This window comes from Mirounga leonina, unplaced genomic scaffold, assembly GCF_011800145.1.
Source record: "Mirounga leonina isolate KUSES-001 unplaced genomic scaffold, KU_Mleo_1.0 Mir_151, whole genome shotgun sequence".
Classification (NCBI taxonomy): domain Eukaryota; kingdom Metazoa; phylum Chordata; class Mammalia; order Carnivora; family Phocidae; genus Mirounga; species Mirounga leonina.
Genome location: NW_023270377.1, coordinates 3,052,922 through 3,065,470, shown reverse-complemented (window position 1 = coordinate 3,065,470; position 12,549 = coordinate 3,052,922). Strand labels below are relative to the sequence as shown.

Below are 12,549 nucleotides of genomic sequence, written 5' to 3'. Positions count from 1 at the left end.
TCTTTTCTTAGGGGCTCCTTAAGAAATTAAGTCCCTGCATATAATCTTATGGTACGTCAGAGAACTGCTTCTTTAGATGTTGGACATTTAACTTTTGTCGGGAGGGCACAGACGATCCCAAGCTTGGCGGCTTCTAGGAATGCCTAGGACAAGGCAGAGCTTTTACAACACCTACAGCATCTCCCCGTACAGAGCTCCCCGGCCTGAGCAGTGACTGCATGTCTGCAGGTCCTTAACCGCCTGGCACCTGGGAACGGGCTGGAACCTCCCAGTCAACCTGTTTCAAGGGGCACCCTGACCAACAGAGGGTGGAACTGGGAAATTGGACCAGTGTCCTTAACCTCACAGCTCCTCATATAAGGACCTGGGGGAGAACTGGTCCCGGCTAGGCGGAGGGCCGCCCTGTTCCTGAGCACCCCACCCATGCCACTCAGCCCTCTCGAAGACACCCTGGGAACCCAGGGCTTCCTAAGTGCTCCTTCTCACCTGACACTCTCAGGCAGTTTCAATTCTGTTACTGTGCCAAGCTGCCTTTCAAGCTGTGAGCACGGGGAAATGTGTCTTGGAGTGTGTCCCATTCTGCAGAACATCACTTTTCACAGCCGCACCCGTCTCTGACGTCTTCGTGCACTTTCCAAAAACAAGTTTGTAGGTTCCAGTCACTCATTAATCATCCTCACAAGTGGCCTTGCTATGAGTTTTAAAAAAAAAAAAAAAGGCCTGTTTGGGAAGGGGACTTCAATGAGGGGCCCTTTCCATTAGAGACCTACTTATAATCAAAATTAACAGAAGGCGACTAGATAGAGCCTTTACACGTTACTCTTGGGCCCCGGGATCTATATAATAACACCAAGAGCAGGATTCGGGGCTCGCTGTACTTACAGTATAGACTTTGCCACTTGCCCGTGGCTGGAATGGTTCTGAGGCTTGGCCATCTCACGGGGTCAGCTGGACTGAGACACACTCAGTCAGTGGTGTCCCATCTGGAAGGGTGTTAGAAGAGCAGGTTTCTCTAATGTGCTACCACTCTGTGCAATAAGAAATCTCCTGGGCACTGACTATTATTCTTTTATTGCCGGTATCGTTAGTTTGTTCCTAGGACTAAAAGTAGTTGCTTCTTACTCCCTGACAGTGTCCTGCCACCCACAGCTTCTGCAGCCAGCCCTTCCCGAAGTTTCCCTGGTCATCCCGTTTCTCGGCTGTTTGAACCTGTTGTTGCCCCACTTCCTTCCTGCTGTAGAGAAGGACAGGAAGGCCTGGGCGCCTTGGATGGGGACTCTGGTGACCAAGGGAAGAGAGTGGCTGACCAACAGTGTTGGTCTGCAGGGCTGCTGGGGGGGGGGGGTGCGTTCTGCACGTGGATGCCCTTGGTCCTCCCCTACACCAGGGGCTCTACACCGGGGGCATTATCCTTACCCTTGGCATGTTTCAGATGAAGCTTGACTCACAGGGCTAAGCAACTTGCTCTAGATCCCACAGTAAGTGGCCGAGCCAGGAATTCAACCAAGTGCTTTTTTGTTTTTTAAGATTTTATTTATTGGGATGCCTGGGTGGCTCAGCCGGCCGAGCATCTTGTCTTCAGCTCGGGTCATGATCCCAGGGTCTGGGATGGGGTCCCACATCGGGCTCCCTGCTCAGCGGGGAGCCTGCTTCTCCCTCTTCCTCTGCCTGCTCCCCCTGCTTTTGCTTTGTCAAATAAATAAAATCTTAAAAATTATATATTATTTATTTATTTGAGGCAGGGGGGCAGGGCAGACCAATAGGGACAAGCGGACTCTGGGCTGAGTGTAGAGCCTGCTGCTGGCCTAGATCCCAGGACCCTGAGATCAGGACCTGAGCTGAAATCAGGAGTCAGATGCTTAAGCTACTGAGCCACCCCAGGTGCCCCTGAACCAGGTGCTTTAATTCCAGAGTCCATTTAACCCCTTCCCTGCATGGTTTCATGGAGCTGATACCTAGAGACTGGATGGCTGCCTGGGGGTTGGGGAGAACGCAGATGCCTTCCAGCAAATGACACCTGTTCCCTGTGCCCTGCTATGGGAGATGAGGTCACAGGGTTTAGGATGGCTAGTAGCTCTAGGATTCGCCTATCTAGATTGGAATATTCAAACTGAAGTCTCAAAGAAGGCTATTTTATTGTCTGTTATTCTCATCAGTGAAGTTACTACTAAAATTATAATTGCTTTCCATGATAAATTCTGTAAGTTCCGTGCTTGTTTGTGCAGAACAGTGTAAAATTATTTTCTTCAGTGAATTTAACTTTCAAGAATTAAGAATTGTAACACACTAACATATTTAAAAAGAGGTATGGCAAGAAAACAGGTATTAAAATGTAGGCGTTTCAATCTCTCTGCAAGTTATTTTGGCAAACCTAATGATGCTATCCGTCAAAGCTTGGAAAGCTTGGTGCTGTGTTCACCTGAATCAAAGTTGAAGCCTGGTGAATTCCTCCCACAGCGGTCACTCCAGACATCTACTCAGCCTCTCTTTTCTGTGGCCCCTACCCTCTCAACTAGGTCAGGTCCTCCTCGGGTACCTCCTCTGCCCGCCCACCCTGCGAGTTAACCCCTTCCTTTACGAGCCCCCTCCTGTGAAGCCCGGTGCTCAGGGGCGCCGGGTCCACAGTGGGAAGGTCCGTGCGCACAGGTCTTGCGCTAACATGCTGGCGAGAATTGGATGAGGGTGGCAGAGTAGGAAATTGGGGTACTGTAACATCGAAATGTTAATCCGTGGTCTCGCAAGACTTTCTGAGCCGCCTTCGCAGAGAATTAGGCCGAGCGATTCTGTTCAAAGTTCGGGTTTGGAGGCGGGGAGGTGCTCCTTCCGAGCAGAAGCTCCTGGGTGGGAGGGCAGCGTCGAAGTCGGAGAGGAGGACCGCGCGCAGTCGGGTTCCAGGCACCGCGGGCACAGGGCCCGGCCAGGACAGGTGAGCGTCTCCATGAAAATCTGCCCCAGCCTGGCGAGGTCAGGAAACGTGCCTTTGAAACAAGGAGCCTCCTCCTGCGGCGGGAGGAGGCGCGTGCCGGGAGGGCCGGCGCCGTCTCTCCTCTCGGCTCGGCCCCTGCCTCGCACCGTCCTCCCCGCCGCGCTGCAGCCCCCCGGATCCGCGCCGAACCGCCGGCTTGCCGGGCGGGAGGCGGGCGCGGGGGCGCGGTTTCGGGGAACCGGAGGCCGGCCCTTCTCGGGGTGACGCGTTAACGGGGTACCCTCGCCGGCAGGTGCTGCTGTGCTCGGGCGGAGGTTGCGGCAACGCAGAAGCTCAGTTCGGCCCGAGTTCCGGGGATGTCGCGGGGCGGAAGCCGCGGGGCGCAGGGCGCCGACAGCTCCGGGGCGGGGGCGGGGCCAGGGCGGCAGTCCGCCCCGCCCCCGCGCAGGCCCCGCCCCGGAGGACCCGCCCTGCGCTGGCTCCTCCCCTGAGGACCCCGCCCCCGCGCAGGCCCCGCCCCGGGGGACCCGCCCCGCGCTGGCTCCTCCCCTGAGGACCCCCTCCCCCGCGCAGGCCCCGCCCCGGGGGACCCCGCCCCGCGCTGGCTCCTCCCCTGAGGACCCCCTCCCCCGCGCAGGCCCCGCCCCGGGGGACCCCGACCCGCGCTGGCTCCTCCCCTGAGGGCCCCTCCCCCGCGCAGGCCCCGCCCCGCTCTGGCTCCTCCCCTGAGGACCCCCTCCCCCGCGCAGGCCCCGCCCCGGGGACCCCGCCCCGCGCTGGCTCCTCCCCTGAGGGCCCCTCCCCCGCGCAGGCCCCGCCCCGCGCTGGCTCCTCCCCTGAGGGCCCCTCCCCCGCGCAGACGCGCACAGGCCCTCCGCGAGCCGACCCCTGCCCCGCGTGGGCTCTTCCGGCAGGACCCCTCTTCCCACGCCCTTCAACTTGCCCTTCCCCGACTTCGGGCGCGCAGCCGGGGCGGGGTTGTGGGCGGGGCCGGCTGGTTTTTTTTTCCTCCCCGCCCACCTCCGCCTTTCCGGCGTCTGCCGGAGGAGGTGGGGCGGTGATTGATAACCGCGCAGCGGGGGCGCGGGGCGGGTAGGACGGGGCGCGCGGGCCGGACGGGATTGGGGGAGAGCGCGGGGTGGGGGCGGGCCCGCGGGCGGCTGGGCGGGGGGCCCTCGAGGGCGGCACGCTGCCGAGGCGGCCCCGGCTCCTCGGCCCGGCCCGGCCACCTGCGCCCCGCCCCGGCCGCGCCCGAGCCCGGGAAGGGCGGAGACGCGCCTCCGCTCGGGGACGGCGGGGTCCCGTTGGACGCGCGCTGTGTCCGGGGCCAGTGAGCCCGCCGCTCGGGGCACGCGGCTGCGCTGAGAGCCTGCGCGCCCGCGGATGCGAGGGGTTTGCCGAGCCTCTTTCCGGCTGTTGGAGAAGGCGGACCGCTGGCCGGGCAGCATGACGAGCCCTGCGGCCGCGCAGGACAAGGAGATAGACTGTCTGAGCCCAGAAGCTCAGAGGCTGGTAAGAGAAAGCACGGTCTCGAAACTTCCGCCTTGCTCTGGTGGCCGTCCTGAGGCCGGGGCAGCGGGCGCCTTCCGCCGCAGCCGTCGGTGCCTGGTGAAGTGCGGGGGGCTCCGCGGGGCCGGCACCCCGGAGAGGGGCGTCCGCGCGCGCCGTGCTCCTTGAGCGCTGGAAAACACATTTTACTGGAGGAAGCCGCCGCTCGCCGGGACCAGGAGGAACTCGGTCGCTCCCCTGTTCCTGTAGTGGCGGCCCTGGACGGGCTCACCCCAGCCGGCCATGCCGTGGGTCCCGCCCGGCGCTCAGGCCCGCGCGTGGTCGAGAGTTGCAGTCGCAGCTGCTGGTTTGGTGAGAACTGGTGCCCGAAGCCGGTGCCCTCCCCCTGAGGCTGGCACCACCGGTGGCCGGGGCAGTTTGGGGTACTTATCTTGCTCTGGACCTTAGGACCAGTGGGGCTGAGCCCGATCGCTCCAAATACCTCCAGGGTCCCCGGTCACCAAATCCACCTTGGTTAGTCTCCTGGGGTCTCCAGGTCTGGGCAGGATCCTCCATGCATGGGATTTTGCAATTTTCCAGCTCAATACCCACCCAAGACTGGGATCATGTATGTAGGGCTAGTTGGGCCTTCAAATTGGGCAGGGGGTGAGGTGGGGGAGTTTTGTAATTACCCATTTTCTGGCAGCTTGTGGTTGACTGCGCATGGAAATATAAAGGCAAAAGGGTGCACTTTGGAAAAGAACCATGAGGTCAGTACTGCAGAGAGACGCTACCTAGATTTTCACTTTACCTGGCTTTTGTGGAAGCCTTGATAGAAGTGTGAGCAGGACACAATCACTCCTTCATCGGGCAGAAATTAATTATCTACTAGGTGTTGGTGGAGGATCCAAGATAAGTAAGACCGCCCTGACCTTGGGGAGCTTCCTGGTAAAGGCCAGGGAGAGGCATAGAAATAGACTTTGATGAATCCACACCTGAAGGTTGCTTTCCTTGCTGAGTAGTGTCAGGTGGATGTTTCTAAAGTTTGGGTTAGTGTGCTTCTTCTATGGCCTCATTTAAAGTCCCTGCCATGAGCCAGACCTTTGGAGCTGGTTCCTACCCCTTCACCTGGCTGGTGTCTGGGGGCCTGGGAGCCTACGGAGAGATCCTCGTGTCACCATCTGGGAAGGGCCCTCGGAAGAAGGAAGGACGAGAAGCTTGCTGGGAGATGCTGGGGTTCTGCAGAGCCGCCTAGACAAACCATAGATGGCAAGAGCAGGGTACTGTTAGCCCTGGGCAAGAGTCGAGCTCAGAGGGACAAAGCGCTGGGCAGGGAGCCGTTGATGGGGAAAAGAGTAAACATGGACAATCAGGATGTGGGGACAGGAGGGACAGGCCATCGGAGGAATGAGAAGTAACACGGGCTGTCTGTGGCACTGGCTGCCAGGTCCCATTAACCCTTACCCGTGGATTGGATCTGGTTGAGATGCACACTTCATAGAGGTGCTGTGGGAATAAGTCACAGGAGAGTGTGGAGTGGGCTTTGATTGAGGTGCTTCACTGTACCCCCAATTCGAGGATCCAGTAAGCTCTGAAAACTGAAAATTGTTTTTGTTTTGTTGGGTTTTTTTTTTTTTTTTTTTTTAAGTCTGTGGCAGAATTCATTTGGCAGGGAGGCCTGCCCTGGCTGATGGGAGGTTATTTTCCGTCTTTATCCCCCTCATTGTGAATATTCATACATTTCTCTGCAGCCTAGGAATGTCCTTGGTTGAGGGCTGTTACTCTGGTGATTACAGACTACAGGGCCTATGGAACATATTACCCTTCTAAAATCCAAAAACACTGGGGTGCTTGGGTGGCTCAGTTGGTTAAGCGACTGCCTTCGGCTCAGGTCATGATCCTGGAGTCCCTGGATCGAGTCCCGCATCGGGCTCCCTGCTCGGCAGGGAGTCTGCTTCTCTCTCTGACCCTCCTCCCTCTCATGCTCTCTGTCTCTCATTCTCTCTCTCTCAAATAAATAAATAAATAAATCTTTAAAAAAAAAATAAAATCCAAAAACAATGAATTCTGAAACCTATTTGGCCCCAGGGGTTTCCAGTAAGAAGTTGTGAACCTATTATAGGAGTTTTGTTTTGTTTTGTTTTGTTTTTTAGTAAATAGTAGCAAAAAGTATTTTAGAGTGGGGCATGGGAAATAGAAGTAAAACTCAGTCCTTCTTTTATGAGGTTAATGGTCTGGTTAAAAGGAAGTGCCGAGGGGCACCTGAGTGGCTCAGTTAAGCGTCTGCCTTCAGCTCAGGTCATGATATCGGGGTCCTGGGATCGAGCCCCACATCGGGCTTCTTGCTCAGAGGGGAGCCTGCTTCTCCTTCTCCCTCTGCCTGCCGCTCCCCATGCTTGTGTTCTCTGTCAAATAAATAAATAAAATCTTAAAAAAAATAAAATTTAAAAAATTTAAAAATAAAATAAATAAAAGGAAGTTCTGAATGGCCAGTTGGGGGGGGTGCCTTACACAACAGTGAGCTCTGGCCCTGGTGCTCTGTGAGTGTAGAAACCGTACATTTCTTTAACTTTTGTAACTTCCTCATGCTTACGACGGGTTGTGTCACCTGTGGTCTCTTTCCACATACTGATGAGCACTAAGCCCTCACAACCACTGGTCCTGTCCTGAGGACAGCCTGTCTGGGCCGAATGTGGACACGGTCTCCCAAGCCCCACGTCATCATTATAGGTCCCTGTGCCAAGGTCCCCAGGTCTTGGTGAGCGGGAGCATTGACCTGTGTTGGGGGGTACAGTCAGTGCAAAGGTGGTAAGCCCGGCCGTCGCTCAGTCTGAGATTTTGAGCCCTGGAAATCTGCCTTGTTTTAGATGGGTCACTTTCCCAAGCGGTTAAGACACAAAAATAGTGAAGTGTAAGGTCTTTTCTTATAGGATTAAGAGTGTTCCCCTAGGGCAGAGATGGAGACTAAATTTCCCTTTTGCTTTAAGAGTTACTTTCTCTTCAGCCTGAGCTAATACAACATAGCGGAAGCCTCCTTAGCAAATTAAAAAAAAACAAAAAACAAACCCAGCCCTGCAGTCTAAACTGCCACTTAGAGTGAGCACAGGAAATCAAGTTATTTATAGTTACAGAACTGTTCTCAAGTGAAGTTGATTGGAGTCTTACCTGATTAGAGGTTCTTATCTAAATTTCTACAGAATTGTGAGGGCAAATGTTGGTGCAACAAGTTTGCTCCTCAAAAGGCAATGTTCAGGAGGAATTTGTTATCCCTGAAAAATCAGGCTATGTGACTCAGCAGAGGCATTGTTTATGACTAGTTGCTCAGTGTTTCCAAGTATCTGTTCATATTTAAAAGTATTAATCTTGGAACCTCAGAGGCCATAAGGTTCAAATCACTAACCTGTTATCGAAGTGAGCCTGTTAAACCCCCACTACAGGTTGGAATGGGGTAGGGAGCAGAGGAGTTTTTATTACCTACTGCTTTTACTTTGGGCCACCGAATTTTTTTTTTTTTTAATAAACTAATTTTGATGGAATGGATTTACTAAATTTTCATTATTTACTTTCTAGATAAAACTACACTGGCTTCTTTTTCCACGTTGTTAAACAACCATTTTTTACTACATCCATGATGTAATAATTCAGAATTGCCATGCATTTGATTTGATTGAATGAGACCACTACTAAAATCCCCTTCCCCTGGCCAAATTCCAGAATAAATAAACAACAAAACCAACAACAGAAATGTGTATTCTGAGACTCATCCATTCATTTGGGCGAGGGCCAGAGTTCAAGTGGTTTTCTCCTTAATACAGTAACCTGACAATTCTAAAGCCACGTAAGTGGTTTTGCCTTGAGTCGAAAAGCACAACTATTTTGTAGTAGAGAAGTAATTTATCTTAAATTACTGTGATGAGGAATTTTAATTATAACCAAAATGTTTCATTCGTATGTTTGTGTAACCAAGCTTCTCAAAGCAACCTCATTTCTGATCCTCATGTCTTTTTTATTTTGTGGCAAATGGGTGTGTAATCTTCCAAGGGGAAGAGAAATAGAGTGGCCTTTTGGTGTGGGCTGGGAACCTCCCCTTCCTCTGAAATTCCCCTGTGCCCATTCTCCTGGTGAGTGCCTCAGCTTGCTTGTCTTCTCCCGGTGCCTTTATTTTTGTTTATTTATTTTTTTGAAGATTTTCTTTGTCAGAGAGAGAGAGAGAGCATAAGCAGGGGGAGAGGCAGGCTCCCCGCAGAGCAAGGAGCCTGATGTGGGGCTCGATTCCAGGACCCCGGGATCATGACCTGAGCTGAAGACAGACATTTAAGCGACTGAGCCACCCAGGCGCCCCTCTCCCGGTGCCTTTAAACTCAGTCTGAGCTGAATTCGCCCTGCTGGATCCCTAGCTGCTGTAGGGGATGCTGTGTAAATATTAATAGCAGGCAACATCCCCAGACCCCTGCAGTGTCAGCCCTGCTAAATGTTTTCTGTAGATGGCTTCCCTAACCCTTGCCAGAATCTTGTTTGGTTATCTCCATGTATAGATAAAAGGGAAACTGAGGCTCAGAACGGTCAGGGGACTTTCCCAAGTGCACCTAGCTAGCAGGCGGGTAGAGCCAGCTCAGGCCCAGGCCTGCTGACTCAGAGCTGGTGCTGATACCTGTCACCACTGTATACAGTCCTTCACGGAGGGTCTGGCCAGCAGCTACTGCTGTGAGCTTCTCTCTGCAGCCCCTGGGGTTTCACATCCCCGGTGTGGGGCGGAAGCATTTCTTGTTAGAGGCAGCCTCTTAGGATACATGGCCTTGCCCCCGAATGTACAGTGAGATATCTTCATTTTATCAGACATCTCCTTTCTCTCTGGTAGTTTTTAGACAAAAGAACTTTACTTTTTTTTTTTTAAGATTTTTTTACTGGGCCGCCTGGGTGGCTCAGTCGGTTAAGCGTCTGCCTTCCACTCAGGTCATAATGGGATCGAGCCCTGCATCGGGCTCCCTGCTCAGTGGGGAGTCTGCTTCTCCCTCTCTCTCTGCTCCTCCCCCCACCTGTGCTCTCTCTCACTCTCTCAAATAAATAAGCCTTTTAAAAAAGCAGATTTTTTATTTATTCATCTGAGGGAGAGCAAGCAAGCAAGCGAGAGCCCAAGCAGGGGGGAGGGGCAGAGGGAGAAGCAGACTCCCAGCACAGCAGGGAGCCCTACAGGGGCTCCATCCCAGGACCCCACCCTGGGAAGACAGACGTTTAACCGACTAAGCCACGCAGGCACCCCAGACAAAAGAACTTTCAGTGGACTTTATTTTTCTAAATAAGGAAAAAAGTAAAAATGAAAGAGCCACAGAAATTTCTGTTTTTCTGTTTTCACACTGCCCTAACTTTGTAACTGTTATGTGTGTCAGCATACCCCAGGAGCCTCCTTACTGGGTGTTGTGTGGCTCTACCCCACCCCACCCAGACAGAGAAGCTCACTGAGAATTGAAATGATGGCCTCTGGGGGCGCCTGGGTGGCTCAGTTGGTTAAGTGTCTGCCTTCAGCTCCGGTCATGGTCCCAGGGTCCTGAGATCGAGCCCCTCATCCAGCTCCCTGCTCCGGGGAGCCTGCTTCTCCCTCTCCCACTCCCCCACTCATGCCCTCTCTCACTATCTCTGTCTTTCTCATAGATAAATAAAATCTTTAAAAAAAAAAAAGAAAGAAAGAAAGAAAAAGAAAAAGAAGTGATGCAGCCTCTGTTTCCCTCCTGGCTGGTTCCAGAAGTATCGCTCGAATAGAGGGAAGGTTATAAATAGTTGTGCGCTGCCCAATGGAGGAAAGCCCTGGTGCTACCAGAGTGTCCAGCCTTATTCTGAGAAGGAACAATGTCAGTGTTTTGTGACACCTTAAAATGTGGAGTTTGCAGGGAAGACCATCTGTAGAGCAGGTTGAGGTGAAAGGAGTGGAGCCCAGATGCGTTGGCTGGAGGGCACCTGTCACCTGGAGGGCCAAGCTGCTCTCACCTGTCAATCACGCATAGTTATTTGTGGCTGTCATGCTTTCCTTTGTCTTTCCAGCACGTTGAGGCTATTGAAGGAAATGTGAACCTTCTCTCAGCTCAGAAAAACCTCTCTCCCCTCGTGTGTTAACAGCAAGAGGAGAAATGTATCCCCATGGAGGATACTGTGCAACTGTTTATTCATCCGCATCAGTATAAGTAGTTGCTAAACTGAAGATTGTGTTGGGAAGTTTCGCTGGGTAAATGTTACTTTGTAAAGTTTGGGTGAATGTTACTAGTCATTGCTTTCTATAAAGTAACATGAATAATATTGTTCCTGAATCATACCAGTTATTTTGGTATGTGGGGTGCTTTTAAGAAGTTCATTATTCAGAAGGCAAAGTCAGGAGATCTCTAGTAGCAAAACGGGGAAACAGAACTGACAGTCTCACTGTAGAAACAATTCACCCCTGGTGTACAGACATAGCATTTTAGAAGTAAAGGAAGCTCCCAGAGATCACGTAGCCTGGTTCCCCCATTCCCTGTGATGAAGGGTAATGTCCAAAAGTGATGCAGTTTACAAAAAACAGACTGTTAACAATAGAGAACACACTGATAGTCACCAGAGGGGAGGGGGCTGGAGGGGGGGAGTAAGTGATGGGGATGAAGGAGCTCACGTACCATGATGAACACTGAGTAATGTATGGAGCTGTTGAATCTCTATATTGTATACCTGAAACTAATATAATATGGTATGTTAATTACCGTGGAAATAAGATAACATGAAATAGGATGTAAATAAATAAATACTGTATGATTAATACCACCACCACCACCAACAAAAAAGGTGATGTAGTTTGTCAGAGCCCATGTGACTGGTAAACAGTAGAGCAGAACCAGAGTCTGGGTGTTGAGGCCCCTCTCTGGGTGGTCTCCGCATGCAGAGACCCCGAGCCCTGTGGCCCAGCCTGCAGAGAGGCGGTCCTGGATGCTCTGGGCTTTTCTACCAGGTGCCCTGGTCTGGGCTCCTGGAGGCCCATGGCCCAGGCCTTGCAAGGTAGAGGCCTCTCTGAAGGCTGGTGTTTTATCATAAAATTCTTTGGTAATTTTACAGTCTACTCCAGAACTCAATAGAGTTGGTTTTGATGGAAACGTGGTGTTTTAGGTAACTAGTTAAACCTTAGTCTTTTAAAACAAAAAATATTTATTTATTTATTTATTTATTTATTTATTTATTTATTTATTTGAGAGAGGGAGATTGAGAGTGAGCGGGGCGGGGGGGGGGAGCAGAGGGAAAGAATCCCAAGCAGACTCCACCCCCCCCTACACAGAGCCAGACACGGGGCTCGATCCTGCAACCCTGAGATCATGACCTGAGCCGAAATCAAGAGTTGGACGCTCAGCCGCCTGAGCCACCTAGGCGCCCCTAAACTTTAGTCTTTAACTTTCTGTTTTCCAAACCTTCAAGTAAAATGGACAAAGTGTGTCATGTTTAGTTTGTGCTCACACAGCAGCCCCCAGCCCCGTGCCCTTAACCTGTGGCTGGGCTGTTTGGACCGTGGCTGAGCCGTGGAGAGGCTCAGCTCCCCTGTTCCACTCTGCACTTTTAAAGCTATGGTTCTCAACCCAGTCGGACCCAGTGCCCCCTTTTTATAACAAGTTTTTACCATCCTCGTTGCTAACCTGGAATGGAATTCATACGTGGTAAAATCTGCTGGTACACACAACGTCAAGTCAATGTAATATTTCAACTGTTGCATTGCAAAGAAATAAAGGTAAATCTCAGTAACAGAAAGTGGATTTCGATAGAGAAACGCTCCAGCCCCAGTGTGCCAGAAGACCAGGGGAGCAGTCGTGGGTGTGCAAACGTGTGTCCCGAGCCATAGCCGCAAACGCGGATAGTTGTAGGTGTGTGGTGCTGAGACTCAGACACCACACGTTCTGTTGCTGTTGGTGACTTGACATTCCTAAGTGGTCACTAACTCTTGAGAAAGTTCTGAACGGAGCCAAGTCATCTTCCCTCAATTTTAATGCTGATTGCATTCCTGGAACATCCAGTGTATGTTAAAACTGTGCAAATCGTATTTTGATTTTATGCGTAAGTCGGAATCAGTTTGTAGATCTGAAAATTATAAGGCGGTTTTTTCTCTCCGTCTGAATAGTCAGTGGGAAAGTTCT

The 12,549-nt window shown here is 52.2% G+C and overlaps 1 protein-coding gene across 1 annotated transcript in view; it reads left to right on the top strand.

The window, feature by feature from the left end:
- The window catches only part of LRRFIP1 (LRR binding FLII interacting protein 1), a 142,751-nt gene that overhangs the window by 57,083 nt on the left and 73,119 nt on the right, over nucleotides 1-12,549 (top strand). The gene's annotated exons all lie outside the window — the stretch shown is intronic.